General features: G+C 34.1%; 1 protein-coding gene across 3 annotated transcripts in view; it reads left to right on the forward strand.

Annotated features, from left to right (window-relative positions):
• Nucleotides 1–16,894, forward strand: part of LOC143224288 (adult-specific rigid cuticular protein 15.5-like) — a 48,268-nt gene that overhangs the window by 4,646 nt on the left and 26,728 nt on the right. Inside the window, exon 1 of one of the 3 annotated variants that reach the window (XM_076452688.1) lies at nucleotides 2,704–2,847. The exons of the other annotated variants lie outside the window; for them this stretch is intronic. The gene's annotated coding sequence lies outside the window, so the exon portion shown is untranslated. Of the gene's footprint in view, nucleotides 1–2,703; nucleotides 2,848–16,894 lie in introns of those variants that run through there. 3 annotated transcript variants of the gene reach the window in all.

The following is a 16,894-nucleotide window of genomic DNA, read 5'->3' on the forward strand; positions in this document are numbered from 1 at the left end:
AGTGGGAAGTGTGCCAGATGTTTCCGCTATATCACGATGGATTCAGATCTATTTAAATAACCTTGTTTTATCCTTGACAGAGCAAACCTGGATGAACCGCTACAAGCAAATGGAATCTCGTTTAATAACACAAGTGTGGCTCTACTGAAACCAACAACAGTCATTTTTCTTCCTCCCATGAAACTCGTCATGAATATTAATGACCTGTGACAAAAGAAGATAACATTTTCAAACGTATTAAATATAACCTAATATTTCAGTACATCGATGGGACAGCGAGATTTACGATGCTAGAAACAGGAAGGTTGATTCCCTTCGGTGGACAGAGCAGAAAGCTTGTTGTGGTTTGGCTAAAATGAAACACACCTAACAACATTACTTTATCCAGTTCAAAATTTGTAAAACATAAAAAATAATACGCTTTTCGTTAAACATTTTTTTTTTCTGTGCTGTTGGAGCCTAGTGGCTATCCTTGCAGAAAGTGAATGGGAAAGTCCAATAGTTGAGTCACGATAATATGCCGCTCATAATGCTTCACACTTTTAGCTGTGAGTCAATTATAACCGTAACGATAAATATTGTTATTTTGTCAGGAAGAGCTGCATATTGGGTAGCAGAAGTTTAATAGATTCAGAATATGGATGATTACGCTTAAGCTTTAAGTACCTTTGTAGAGCCCGCTTAACTCACGTGTTATATGAGATAACATTTAGGATAAAAAAAATCAAATTTATAGCACTATTTTTAAATCTTAAGAATGTTATATCAATGTTGCAAAAACCGTGTAGTTTCAAATGTTCTTAAAAATACTATCATCTCATAGCCAGGTGAGTTAAAGCGTTCGACTCGTAAGCCCAAGAGCTGACGGTGAGTGGTGATGATTAGCTGCCTTCCCTCTAGTCTTACACTGCTAAATTATGGACGGCTAACACAGATAGCCATCGTGTAGCTTTGCGCGAAATTAAAAAATAACAACAAAAAAAACAATCCTTTAGAGATCTGATACTATAGGAGTAATCAGTATTGTACTTTCGTGACAGGTCGGATAATAGAACTATTTATTTTAACAGAAACAACTTGAAAAACTGATAAGTTATGTTCGATAGCAAATTTTGTGTTAATACTAATTTTTGCCACCTGCGTTCACGATTTGAGATCACGACTAATCGCGCCGCAGGTGTTTTATCAGCTTAGAAAAAAATTACCTCGACAACAGTTTCTTGTAAGACACTTTTAGCAACACAAACAACTACACTTAAACAATGTTTTGTTAAAGTTACGTTCATGAATTAATCTCATAAGTGTAGAAATATTATACAAAGATTATCTGTTAAAGAACATTCCCCTTATTTCTGATAGAATCTACTGATATTACATATATTGCTAAATGATATTTGTTTGGAAATCGGTTGTACCTCAAAATACCACATTGTTTCGTATTTTATACAATGTTAAACAGCAAAAAAAACAACAAAATTTACAAAATTTATTAATGAAAATTATTTTTAAAATCTTAATTTAAAAAGGGGTAATTGGGATATTTAAAATTTTCAGGCACAAAATAAAAGTGAAAATGTAGTAGCAAAAAATAAAAAAAACAGCCCCAAACCAAGCTTAAGGTCTGACATACAGTTTTGAACGTATTTCCGCCAGCTACAAGCCCTTATTTTAACTCTCCTTAATTTTACAATTATTAGACATGGACTCAAAATAGAGGTTCGTAGCTTGAGAATACAAACTCTTGACGACGAGAAACCCACTTGAAATATAAATGTGTCTCAGAACAGCTGGTATGTGTAAAATCAAAGAAGCTATACTTATACAGCAACTAAAACCAAAATTAAACCAATATAAAAGAACACGGGTCTGGCCCGACAGTTAAAGCGTTCGACTCGTAATCTGAGGGTTGCGGGTTTAAATCCCCGTCGCACCAAATATGCTTGCACTTTCAGCCGTGGAGGCGTTATAAAGTGACGGTCAATCCTACTATTCGTTAGTAAAAGAGTAGCCCAGGAGTTGGTGGTGATGACTAGTTGCTTTCCCTCTAGTCTTATACTGCTAAATTAGGGACAGCTAGCGCAGATAGCCCTTGAGTAGCTTTGCCCGAAATTCAAAACAAACAATAAACGAACACTTTTATACCTATACTAATTAATAACCTATCATCAAAGTGCAGCACCCCTACAGTCCCGTACCGGTTAGTTGCAAACTCTCTTTGTCAACCTGAAGATGACTTAGGGAAGTCAACGTTGTTCTCTGTTTATCAATAAAAGTGTTAGTACCCATACCAGCCGTACTGAGATGCATGTATCTCAAACCGTGAGCTTATTTGTTTACTGTCTTTATTGCTATTGTATTTTCACTTGAAGTCATCTCTCTGATTTCAACCCCCGTTATTTATGTTCACAATTTATAATAATTGTTTTTCTTTAGTTTGTTATGCCTATCGTAAATCAATATGAATCTATATAATTGCATTACTATCTTATTTGAAACAATTCAGTTTAAATTGAATACGCAGCTGGCGTATGATGCGCTCTCAGGAAACAATTATAACCTCTAGATTGGCTTAATGCAGATAGGATGGTTATTGGTCCTGATAGCATTTCTGCAATGTTATCATTAGTAGTAGTACCATATGTATGATCACTATGACGCATGGTGACTAACGTACCACACGTTATGTATATGCTTTTAAATATACGTAGCTACTTTATTTATACCCTGTAAACAGTGTGTAAATACTGGATTGGAGGGACTGATGGACTATATTAGGATGGTGTATGAAATGGATTCCGTAACCTCACGAGTTTTATACATGCACGCAAATGCAATGCCTGCTGGATAGTAAATATGTTTGTTTATATACATACATGTAGGCCTTATAGTTTGATTTTTAAAGTTGTACGGCTGTATATATAGAAAGCCGTATGAAGTTTTTAGGTTGTATAGATGAATCCTTGTGTGATCAGTGCAAATATAAGACATTGCGCAATGCGTCATAATATAATATAATATACATAAAAATAATAATTTCTAATATTTCTTATAGTTAATATACTTCCAGCCTCCCTCCACTTCCTACTCTCTACTGGCCATAATATTAATTAATATCAATATTAATTAACAACTATAAATTCATTATATTAATATATCTTTCCTCGTGTGTTTCTGATGAAGTTTGAGTTGTGACACTTCTACGACCCTCTTGTACTGTGTACCTTAAACTCTGGTATGACGTCACTGATACGTACTTTATCTGAAAATAAATATATCTTTTTAAATACGTTATATAGCTACAAAATTTCAGACTCATTTGCGCTTAGAATCACCTTCATTCAGACCATCTTCTACTTACAAGATTCTTGAGATTTCTTACAGTTGGTTCAAGAATGGCTACTCTATATGCACTTTCTTTGTGGTTCGCAATCACGCAGTGCTGCATATAATTCGACATTTACCATCAGCCATTACCGTGATTGTGAGCTTGATGCTGCCTTTTAAACTGTGGCTTAAATATTTTTGTTGTGGTAATTTTCCTAAAAATTTATGTAACATAGCCGAAATTGATCTTGCAGTGCAAAAACAAAACAAAAATTGTGATCCGGTCACAGTGCCGTATTCAAAAGAGCAGAAATCCTGTACATATATCTAAGGGATAAGTGACACCAATACAGTTACAACAGTAAGTTAGTAACCGCTTTAGTACATGTGTCTTGCCTGTAGACTATAAAGCTTCATATAAACTACAGAGTACATTAAAGCGATGGGCGTCAACAGTTATATAGTCAAATAAATTAAAAACTACTCTACACTCTGTGCTACGTTGCATTTAATATTACTGTCCAATATTTATTACAGCACTCATAGTCATTTTGGCCTGGCATGGCCAGCTGGTTAGGGTGCTTGACTCGTGATCTGAGAATCGCAGATTTGAGTCACCGTCACACCAAATATTTCCAACCGTGGGAGCATTATAATGTGGCGATTTCTGATAAAAGAATAGCCAAAGAGTTGGCGGTGGTTAATGATGACTAGTTGTCTTCCCCTTAGTTTGACACCATTAAATTAGGAACGGATAGCGCTGACATTCCTTGTATAACTTTGCGTGAAAACTCAAAAGAAAAACAAACATAACCATTTTATTTTTAGGCTAGCGAACCAATGTTAAATATGAGAAGAAAACCAAATGGGCAATCCCAATTGCGGAACCGAAATTTATGATAGGATGGATTTAATCCTTTTTGGAATTTACCTCAATTTTAAAGTCTAGACGATATTTTTTTGTTTTTTACAACGTCAAGAGAAACTGCCCTTTTACAGATGGTCCTGCTGTTTACGGGCTTAAAATGATTGTTGCAAAAAGAGTTTCGAAAACAGTTTAATTTTTTCAGTAATTAACCGTAATGCGTACATAAATGAAATAAAACAATTTTAAACCTCATTCCCCTTTACCAGGTCGTTCAAAAACAAAAACACTGAAGATAAAACTGAAATTAGAGTTATTCAAATGTCCCCTGCTGGTATAACTGTAAGTCTACGGATTTACAATGCTAAAATCAATAGTTCGATTCCACTCAGTGGACTAAGCAGATAGCCAAATGTGGCTTTGCTATAAGAAAAACACATACGCTATTTAAATGACAAAGAGCTCCATTCAGGAAATAGATGTTAACTGGTTTTAAAACAGTGCATATTGTCTTTTGAGAAAAGAACTCGAAGTTCTACTGGTTCCCAAAAAAAAGATGTGATTAGTCAGTAATAAGTTTACAGCCACTTGAAACCGTAATAGTAGTTAATAAGCTGGTTAACTTTCAACCTTGTTCTCATATAAACTAAATGGTCAGGCTGGGAACAAAGGTTTCAGTTGTAGGCTTCTCTAATTTTGAAAGACTGAATAGAAGCAAGAAACCCGTTGCATTCCCCGCCTTAAGTGCTTTGTCTAGCTTTTTGACCCGAATAATCGAATTGTCCGTCACCTTTATAAAGCGCCAACAGTTGAAAGTATGTTCAATGATCGATGGCATTATATCTGTAATTCTGGACTCTTCACTTCACACCCCAAGAAGCAACAACTGGACCACTTCCTACCAGGGGTAAAGTGCATTATTTCTTTAGAGGAAGTTGCTATTGTCAAAAGCAGGAAATTAGTTATTTTGTTTGTTTGTTTTGGAAGTTCTCACAAAGATACTGGAGGGCTATCTGTGCTAGCCGTCCCTAATTTAGCAGTGTAAGACTAGAGGGAAGGCAGCTAGTCATCACCACCCACCGCCAACTCTTGGGATACTCTTTTACCAACGAATAGTGGGATTGACCTTACATTATAACGCCCCCACGGCTGGGAGAGCGAGCATGTCTGGCGCGACGCGGGCGCGAACCCGCGACCCTCGGATTACGAGTCGCACGCCTTAACGCGCTTGGCCATGCCGGGCCCGGAAATTAGTTATCTTGTGAAGGTTAATACTCTACTTAGAAAGAGCTCTGCTTCCTTTCTAAAGCATTTTCCGCTGACACATTTTTCAGGGTGTGGAACTGTATTCTGTGTAAACTATATTTTTTTTGTATAAAATTAAATGTAACGTTTTTGGAACGGAGAATTGGTATAATATAATTATTTTAAGATTTATGTTTGTTATGATTCGAAATTAATATTTTATGCTAATAGTTGTTTTTTTACTTAAAATCGACAATTAATGAAGTTTTTTATAGATTTACTCAAGGCACGTAACTGCTTAAAATATGACCGTGCATTTAATTATGTTTCTACACAGAGTAGGCTTGTATAAAGTTAGATGGTGTTTGCATGCAATTATAGTCCCGTAAAAACTGTTCTGGTTATAAACAAGCCTCAGGTAAAACAGTTCCAGTCACTTTCATCCTTGAGCATCAACTTGTTCATAGAATTTATTAAAGTAAACATCCTCAATTCGAAGGATATAGGGCAACCTTGGAATCGTACTGAAGTCTCGCCCAATCACTCTGGCTTCAACTGAAGTTGAATAAGAAAGCATAAATCAACGTCATATTAATTTATCGATAACAGACAACAAAAGAGGAAAACGTGCGCTATAATTTCTGACCCTGTATGTAACAAAGTATGTCTCTGTGTTAAAATGAACATAGGTGGTAAGAGTTTATCTTCTTTACTTAATTAACAAATGTATTTATTTGTTTTTGTTTGATTGAAAACATGCACAACGGGCTATATGTACTGTGCTCACGACAGTGTACGATCATTTAATTTTGTCATTATAAACCCTAAACATGACAACTGAACCACCGCGGTGCTTTAAATAAAACAAAAAGAGAAGATTCCTAAATTTTAAAATAATAGTACTGTTTGTTGTATGCCAATGTAACTACTTCGCAGAGAGCAGACAGATCTCCATTAACTTGGTGTTGAGGCTTATCGGGTTTATACGGGAATACATAAAAAAATTTCAATTCTACATATTTAGCTTTGCGGTTTCCATGTCAATATTTTTATTTTTGGTTATTTCTTTACCACTAAATCTCCCTCTGTTGAAGAATCTTTATCAAATTTTAAATGAAGGTTTATGTTGTTCAGGCGGAGATACATGTAAAAATTGCCGTTTCACATTTTGTGTTTTGCAGTTTCTGTGGGTGTTTATTTATAATTACACACAATGAAAGCAACTTTTCATGTTCTACTAGAAACTTTTCATTAATCATCAATTAGAATAATTTCTGTCCAGGTAAGGGGTACTCCACCTATGTTTAAAATGTAAATTTAACAAGTTAATACAAATATACAATAAAAGCAACTTTTACGCCAGGAAAGTTCTGATTTTAAAACTTAAAATGTTTTGACCCACAGTAAAAGTTGATGTTATTGAATTACTGAATTAACTGTTTGGTTCCTCAGTAAACATTAAATCTAAAATGAATAAAATCTAGTGTCTTCATTTGAAGAAAGAATAAAATTTAAAATAGAACTAATCATAATTATTCTATAAGACTCTGCGACTTTTGAAATTTTGACTGTGACGGCAACTGCTGTAACACTTGACTATTCAACTGACTTTCTCACTTGGAATATGGGTTTTCATACAAAATTGTTTCTGGTATTCATACAAACTCCAAATAGTGTGCACAGCTATCTGCAAGTAGATCTTACACTAAATTGGTTATTTTGCTTTGATCGTTATGTAATTCTGAAAACCACAGTTCAAATCACTTGTTCATTGGTTATAGATAAAGTCGATAAATCGGCAGTCTTCTTAACTGTATCTTTACTCACAGTTTTGATATAGATACCACATCAAAGTTACGACTTATTTCTTTCTTGGCACCTTTGTGAGAGATAGTGTAAGCATTTTCCGTATATTTCACGCTGCTGTAGTGGCGCCAGTCTATAGGTAATGATCTATTTCTGTAATGAGGTTTTTATAACCTGTCTCATGACCTCAGCAGTGTCGTTTTTAGATACCATTATCAAAAATGTTTTCTCAATATTTTTCTCTTTTTGATGAACCATCGTTATATAATAATTTGTGTGCCTTTGTGACCATATTTCACACTTCTACTAACTGTATATATTTGCTTTATACTTTAAGCATATGAAATGCCCACAAATGCTTCATTCCTCCCTCGATAAAAAAACCTCTAACGAATCTTTCTGTTTCCACCTTTTCAATTGTACACTAAGTAACATTTACATTAATTTCTTTGATATTCTAATTTATATCAGTCTTTAACTGAATAACCAACTACTTCTTTCACATCTTTACTCATTAACTATTTTGATAACTAAATTGATCATTAATAAATATATATGCTCTCTATTCATTTCTACTAAAAACATCAATCATAAACACTGCTCAGGATTAGGTCAAACAACAGTTAACATATTCTACAGGGTGTTCAGAAAGTCACAATGCACTTATATATTTATTAACAGACATGTTTCAATATAAAATACAGGAGGTAAATATGAATGATAATTATAAACAATGTTGAAAATGACCCCTGTTGGCATCAATATAGGCCTGAATCCTTCTTATTTTGTTTATAAACAACGCTATCAGTTGCTGACTTGAAATAGAGTGAATGAATGCTGTTATAAAACTGCACAGTGGTTTTCCGAACACCCTGTATGATACCTAATCATGAATAACATAATCTTATGTAATTTTATAGTCATCTCATATAATAAGCCATAAACATTACCATTACTATATCATAGCTGGATTAATATCATTTAAATAAAACATCAAATCGAAGTCCATCATATGACAATCAGTTAACGTCCTTCTTTATTTCGTTCAGAGCTTTTAGTCACTCTGTCTTCTCTTAAAAAACAAAACACTGCTTTATCACTGTTGAGAATCCATTCATATAACACACAGACCTTCCACTTAGCAGTCCCTAGCTGGTACAGCGGAAAGTCTTCGGATTTACAACGCTAAAATCAGGCGTTCGATTCCCCTCGGTGGACTCCGCAGATAGCCCAATGTGGCTTTGCTATTAGAAAATATATATACACACCCCACTTAGCAGAATGTTTCAAAGGCTGTAAGTCATAGTCGTATATAATGGGACTATCGTAGGTCAAGTGTCTGTATTCAGAACATTCATAGTTTTCAAGATTCACGTTTCTTTAGTCTCTTACAGTAGATCTTGAGATAACTTCGATTTCCGTCTCAACAAATATCAGTTACCTACTGGAAGTCGTATTTTTCCTATTCCTACTTTAAATTATGCAGACATTTTGCACACCACTCTATATGTCTATTGTCCTCATCGGATAACATTTCACTTGGAAACGGTGCTTTAAAACTATAAGTGTCTTTGATGGTCAGTTTAACTCATTTACAATGTGTACATCTACTACTCTGAACACTTCAACTTCTGTTGTGATGGCTCTGTCCTTTCTTTTCTGACAGTTGCCTTATCCTAGGTTAGGCGAAACCCAAACACGGTCAACATAACAGTATTTCCTATCATAATCTCGTCTACTTCCTTGTCATCGATCTCATATGCCACTTCCGGTTTCTAATCATTCCAAACTTCTCGTCAAGAATTCAATAAATGATAATCCACTCGCGCACTTTAATTCGTTCCCTAACCCACTTCTACTCCAGTTGCCTGGGAATACCTTGACGAGCATTTTCGTAACTATCGGAGTAAAGCTATTCTAACCTTTATTACGGAATTACAACTTATAATGGGTGCTGAAGTGATTTCTGGAGTAGTCACATACTTGAATAGGACTTGCTATGCATCTCAACATATCTTCCTTTGTCATTTATAAATACGTTTGCTCATTAGTTGAAGCAGCAATGTATGCGCTTTCATTTTATATAGATGAAGCTAACAAGTGGGTTAAAGTTAAGGGTAAGGGTATGACCTTATACAATTTGAACATTCTATTGGTTGCTTTCAATGGTATCTCTATAAACGTTCTTAGTGGGTCTTTCACTGCGGCTGTCTTTACGTCAGTCCATGTATAATACATATGAATATGTTCACTATGCATAAGAATTACAAACTGTATACGTGAGAGTTAATCACATTTCAATTTCTTTTAATACTCTCTCTAATTTACTACTCGGGGTATAAAGTATGAACCCAGTTCCTTACCCGCAGCTGCTTACAATGTTTGTACTAACTTAGTTATGTCCTGCTATTTCCAACCATAAAAACAATAACTGTTTTAAGTTGTTCTGATCCTAGAATTGTAAACTAACACTTCATTCCTGCTTTACGAAACTCAGTCTTACCCTGGTATGTATCAAGGCATTTGTAATATTTACTAATCATTTGGTTATTTAACTCACGTCTCAAGTGTCCGATTTAATAAATCCATTATAGTCGTTTCTTCACCTTTTAAATAAAGCATTTCTCTGGATATCTGTCTTTTATTAAACGACGTTGTTCTAGAGTCTGATCAGAAATCGAAACACTATATTTGATATCTGTCAACTCTTATAACAGATCCTCTATCTCAACAAGATATAGCCTAACTAATGTCTTATAATTCTTAACCAGTCCTTCCTGTAAGATTTTCACGAAACGTAAAATAGCTGTTCCATGATTTGTCAGGCCCAGCATGGTCAGATGGTTAAATCACACGACTCGTAATCTGAGACTCGCGGGATCGAATCTCCGTCGCATCAAACATGCTCTTCCTTTCAGCCGTAGGGGCGTTATAATGTTACAGTAAATCCCACTATTCTTTGGTAAAAGAGTTGGCGGTGGGTGGTGATGACTAGCTGCCTTCCCTCTAGTCTTGCGCTGCTAAATTAGGGACGTTAGCGCAGATAGCTCTGGTGTAGATTTTCTCGAAATTCAAAACAAGCAAGCAAACCATAATTTGTCATATGACGTAACGTAATATTTACGAACCTTTGGCATCGAAACTAACAAGCGCATTCACGCGAAAGAGTTCTTAAATGGTACTAGTTCCTCTCGTAACCGAACATAATTTGAAATGGTATATTTTCAATAATTATCCACTTATTGCCAGATAAAATAAAAATTCCTTCTTCAACAAAAATCGTTCCCTTCCTATTCTCTACCGGAACAGTACTTACATTGTCTAGCAACGTTAACATATATAACATACATAATGACACACGTATATATATTATCCTCCTTACTTAATTGTAATAACAACTGCATAAACAGTTTATCATATTATTAAAATCTTCTAATACACTATATTTTTTTAATTCGAGTTAACACTAGCTGCAGTAATATCATTTTTAGGATTGTGTACAACCACTTGAGGATTGAACAACACTCGTCTTCTTATAGTTGGAAAGGTCACTTATGGTTGAATCAGCACAGGACCACATGATCTAAGGTTATAGTTATCGTTTACTGTATCAGCTTGCATCATCACTTGGGTATTTGAAACATTACCTTCCATTATTGGGACATTAGTTTCACTAGGTCATCTCCTGTTATGATACCCTCATTACTTAATATGTTACCAATGTTCCTCTAACTGTAGGGTTTCTATCTCTGTCTCAAGCTCACTTGAATCATCATATTTTACTTTTAGATTCTCATCTTGATCATTTGCTTTGGTTTAACAAGCCACACATTGATACTGGTAAGGTTTATATCCTCTACTTTCTTTAATCTACTAACATATACCAACAGTGCACTCGATCGACATATTTGTTGGCTCTCGAAATTAACTAGACTCGTTTGTTTGAGAACTCTAAAAAAACTTTTCCATAACTTCACCACATTATTTTGGCGCATATATATCTCAGTACTTTATCCTCCAGTCATATGTCATTATTTTTACTTTATTTGTCCTATTTGCTTGTTTTTCTTTGTGCTCAGCGGCTTTTGTGAAATGTTCACTAGCTAATTCAAATACTAACTGCATTCACTGAAACAAATTCTGCCTTGTAATCATGATCTATTGCGTCATTCACTTTTCTAGAAGTTAATACAGTCTGCACGTATCTCTTCCATGTAACAGAAAGGATGGACTTTCGAAGTAGACTCGTTTTCAGCACTTTCATATGCTAACAACAGTGAAGGAACCTGCTCGTCCTAAGTTTTCTGATTTTCTCGCAGTACTGAGTGATCATATCTAATAAAGTCATATTGAATCATTTTACTAATGTATTAGCAACTGGATGAAAAGAAGTGGTTTCAATGTTCTTAACACCTAAAGTCCTTTGTTAACTTAGAAATGAAGTTACTACCACTATCTGTTTATAAGTACTGGAGCATACTATGTTATTTACAAATGCTTTAGCGATCGTTTCTGTTTTTTGATCAGGCAAACATATTGTCTTTGAAAATCTATACAACTAATCTGAAACTGTTAACACACATTAATTTCCTGCATACGATGTAGGCAATGGACCAAAGATATCCAACTATTAATTAAAAGGCATGATTGAACTCGGTATTTATTGTAAGGGGGCGATCTTAAAGTGTGGACTTTTTTTTTTTTTTACATTCAATTCAAGAATTACAATAATCTTTAATGTCTTTTCATACATTTAACTAAAATATTTTTTACTTATTCTCCCATATGTATTCGAAAAACCTAAATGTGTTGAAGTTGTGTGCCGTGATTAGTTCTCATAATTTTAAACTGTGTGGTACAACTATATGTAAGGATCTGTCGTTATCGGTTTATTTTACAAAGGGTATCTGATTCTAACGTGTATTCTGTATCTTCTTCCTGTAATATTCTATTTCTTAAGTTATTTATTAACTCATCTTTACTTTTTTTATTAATTACATAATCTAAATCCCAAATTAACTCATCCACATTTCCTGTTTTTCCTTTTCTTATTTTGTTAATAGTCTGTTGTTTTGTCTTGTTTTTTTTTTCAGATTCTCTATTTCCTACTCTAATTCTACTTAGAGCATCTAAATAAAAATGTTTGCTACCATATCTGAGTATTATTTCAAAATTACAATGATAATGATCATCTGGCTAACCTAAAGGAAATGTCTTTTAATGTCATTCATCGTCTTAACGGATGATCTGTAACGATAGTGAACTTCCCACAATACAGATAACAATGGAAAGTTTTAATTCCATTAATACGGTTAACCATTCATGCTCCGAGACTGAATAATTTAGCTCAGCCTTTCTTACCTGTCTACTCGGACATGCTATAGGATGTTTTTTTTATTTCCATCTTACTGTAATAATACTGCACCATACCAGAACCCGAAGCATCTATGCTTTGGATAAATTATTTGCTGAAGTCGGGATAGCTTAAACTTGAAAGCTTTTATAAAGCATCCCTCAGTTTCTCGAATGCTTCTCTCTTTTATCTGTCCTTTGAAATTTTATTTCTTTATTAGTTAACTCAGAGAACAATGCAAAATGTGGTATAAACCTTCTGTAACATCTCACGAATCTGGAAATGCACAAATATCTCTTACTGTTTTTGGCAATGGATAATTTTAATAAACTTCTAACTTTTTTGGGTCAAGTTTTACACCATCTGCTTAAACATTACGTTTGCTTCTCGCAGTCTGTCAAATACATGCCTTAATCATTTAAAGTGTTCTTCAAAACTTGCAACAAACACTATAACATCATCTAAACAGCAAAAGCATTTCGATTATTGCAACCCTGATAAAACAACTACCATTAATCTCTGTAATATTGAAGGAGCATTACATAAACCAGAGGGCATTCTATTAACCTTATATTTACCTGAAAGTGACATGAAAATTGTTTTTGCCTTATCTTCGTCTTCTATTTCTACCTGCTAATACCCACTTTGTAAATTCACAGATGAAAAGTACTTACTGTTATCTAGCCTATTTAATGTCTCTTGGATATGTGATAACGGATAAATGTATTTGACTGTTACTCCATTCACTTTCCTAAAATCCACACTGAACCTTACTTTTCCATCCTTCTCAGGAATTAATACAACTGGAGATGCATAAGGACTACTACCGTTCTCTATCACTTCTGGTTCTCTTACACACTCCTTTAATTCAACCATATGTTTCTCTGGCACTCAATAAGGTGTCTTTGCTACGAGCTTGTTGTCATTCAACACTAATTTGTCTTTTAACTTAAATAATTCGAAAATCTATCTTACTATTTATCTATTAGTGTCCCTGACCTTATGCTATCCTGCCACAGCTAATATTTCTTTACAATAACACTTCTTCATTATACTCTTACAACAATAAAATGTTGTAAGTCTGAAACCTTAACCCTAAACCATTGATGTACTCATCCATTAATACAGCAATGATTATAAGTATCCTAACAGTGCTTATTTGGAATTCATCCATTAATACAGCAGTGATTATAAGTATCTTAACAGTGCTTATTTTGCATTCCCATACTGTTTGCACAAAATGTTGATATTGTATTTTAAGAGAACAAAGTGTAAAGTTAGTTTTAAGCAGATTTTATTATGACGTTATCCGATATGGTTCTTGTATGATAGGTTATCATATAATTTCATTTTCAATATGGGTTTACATAAAGTAAACTATATTCATCTGAGAAGGAGCATGAGAAGTTTTGGGCTACAAAACAAATTTACACAACAAACTCTCCTATTTCTGTGGCATCTCTAACGTTTTATAGTCTAATTATAAGTGGGGCTGGAGTTGATAAATAAAACGCTATTTTTCTAAAACCTCTCGACACCCCTCATGTGCACACCCAACATGCTCGCCCTTTCAGTCGTGGAAACGTTATAAAGTGACGGTCAATTCTACTATTCGCTGGTAAAAGAGTAGCCCAAGAGTTGATGGTGATGACTAGCTGCCTTCCCTCTAGTCTTACACTGCTAAATTAAAGATTGCTAGCGCAGATAGCCCTCGAGTAGCTTTGCGCGAAATTCAAAACAAACCACACCAAACTCATATTATTTAATCATCCTGGAAAGGAAACACTAGCTTACAACTTTAAAATCGGGTCTCGATAACCGTGATGGGTAAAGACGATTGGAACAAAAGTTTGCTCTACTTTTTACAATGCAATGAAAATACATTATTGGAAAATTAAACAGTGTACTTAGATAAGGTGATTTTGAAGCAGAGACAGGTGTTCTCTTTTGCCCCTAAATAACTGAACTAAAAACTCGTTTATATAAATCACTTTATATATATCTAAATATAGTGTTCATGATACAATATTTATTGCTTTAAAACTAATGCTAAAGCTAATATTTCAATCACAGGTTGTATTACTCAGAAACTACTGTTACATTATTTTTGATTATCACTAATTAGTTTATTTTAAATTATAATCAGTAAACAAAACTTATTTGACATAAGTTATCTTCCATATCTCATTGTTGTTTCTCTTTGATTAAACGAAGATAAACATAAAATTAACAACAAACCTGACAGAAATGTTACGTTAAGTAACATTGTTACAGTGAAAACATGTCGTTGTGTCTATTAATATATTAAAACAAATGATAACTAGTTGATAAAGCTCCATGTTTCTTGTCTCGTTTGACTGGCTGAAGAATGCATCCATGTGATACAGCGTATTTAATCTTGTTAATCTATTATCTGGTTCTGGTTTTTCTATTCTTAAATGAACCAAATATATCAGAGTGAGTATTTATACTGTCCCAGCAAGTTTTAATGTATTAACGCTCAAGTAAAAGAATAACATTTCGAAGTCTGATTGCCAGTAAAATTTGCAGTTTGAAAGACACTTGCTTGACTCTGAAAGTAGCTCGTAAATCAGGTTATATGGCTCTTTACCTGAAGCTTCTTCTTTAAATGAGTAAGATAATTTGATAATTAGTAATCAAAAACAACGGGAACTCAGGTAGTTGTGAGAACGATGTATATTAGAAAGCAGATATTTGTTTATATATTGATGAAAGTGATAAACTAAAACATGAAGAGTTGGGACTGGGTCAAGGTCCCAGCTGTTATTTCAGATTAGCTTAACGAAGTTTTACATGGGATGTACTAACACGAATGGTAAACTGAAATACGAATGATCTGAGATGGGATAAGGTCTGAGATATTAAGTAGCTTAACAAAGTTTTGTAAAGCATTTACTAGAAACCAAATATCTGTCTGAATACAAATAAGACTAAACTAAAATACGAATCGGGAAGAGAGCCTTTACTGTTACTAAGGTACTGATTAGTCTCATGTCAAACATTCGTACAAACGTCTCAATGAAGAGGAAGAGGAAGCTACAGGGAGTAAATAGTCCTAGAAAGATAGAGAGTATTATAATATATATACTCATACACTCATACCTTTACTTGTTTATGTAAGTATCCATATATATATAAAATTTAGAGAAAATTAATACCGATAAAGTTAGTAAACACAATCAAAAGGAAGGACTGTATCATAAAGAGTAAATATAAACCTCTTGACTAATTATATTGGTTCGTTATAACCTAAAAAAAAAGAACACAGAAAAATAATTTAAAAATAATAAACTAGAAAACGCTGCACTGATTAAAAATATCCCATGATACAAGCCACAATGTGGGATATAAAACGTACCTAAGGTTTCGGAAGTGATTACAGAAGTTGGACCCACATTGCGGTGAGGATACACCATCTATCAGTCTTAACCTCCGTTCGCCAGCTTCACATAAGAAATAAAGGAGTAGGAATAGTTATAGAAAAAGAAATTAGGAGAGCGAGATGTTGGTATTCAAGCCCACAAGGTCCCACATCTATATCACCCTTCCCTAACTCCAGACAGTTGTTGGAAGGTGACTGCTCTCCAAAGTAAAGAAGAAAAACATAATTGAAAAATAAAAATAAGAAACAGTAAGGTACTGTCATCTGTAGGTAAGTTTCTATGTTATAAAAAACTTACTTACACACATACACGCACACTTATATTCTTTTATGTGTTAGGTTCCATGTTGTTCTCTTTAATAAACGATTTGTATAAAAATTACATTTCATCATTTTAATCTAGTTTCTGTGATAAATGTTGTTCATATACGCTTTTTTATGATATAGACAGTGTTTCAAACATTACTGTGTTTGTTTTGTCTTGGCCGGCTTAATAAGCAATAGGGCTACTCTTCGTAAGCCTTCATCAGCACTGGATATAGCAGGTATAGTGTGGTTATATATTCCTCTTTAGTTTCTCCATGAGTGCTCTAAGATACAGATTAATGAGACATGAAAATAAATGCTTTAGACTATATATGTAAAAACGGCTCGTTTGGGTTGAGAAATTTTGTTATGTAAAGGAGCGAACAACGTTTCGACCTTTTTCAGTCATCGTCAGGTTCACCGAAAAAGGACGATACGTTGTTCGCTCCTCTACATAAAAATTTTCTCAACCCAAACCAGCCGTTTTTACATATATATTTTTCTCTACAAGTGGATTTTCTCGTCATCACTGAAATACTTTAGACTGTTTTATTTCGGCTAGTACAACACTGTTGTGGCAACTGGTTGTCAA

The sequence above is a fragment of the Tachypleus tridentatus genome, chromosome 8, assembly GCF_004210375.1.
Source record: "Tachypleus tridentatus isolate NWPU-2018 chromosome 8, ASM421037v1, whole genome shotgun sequence".
Taxonomy (NCBI): domain Eukaryota; kingdom Metazoa; phylum Arthropoda; class Merostomata; order Xiphosura; family Limulidae; genus Tachypleus; species Tachypleus tridentatus.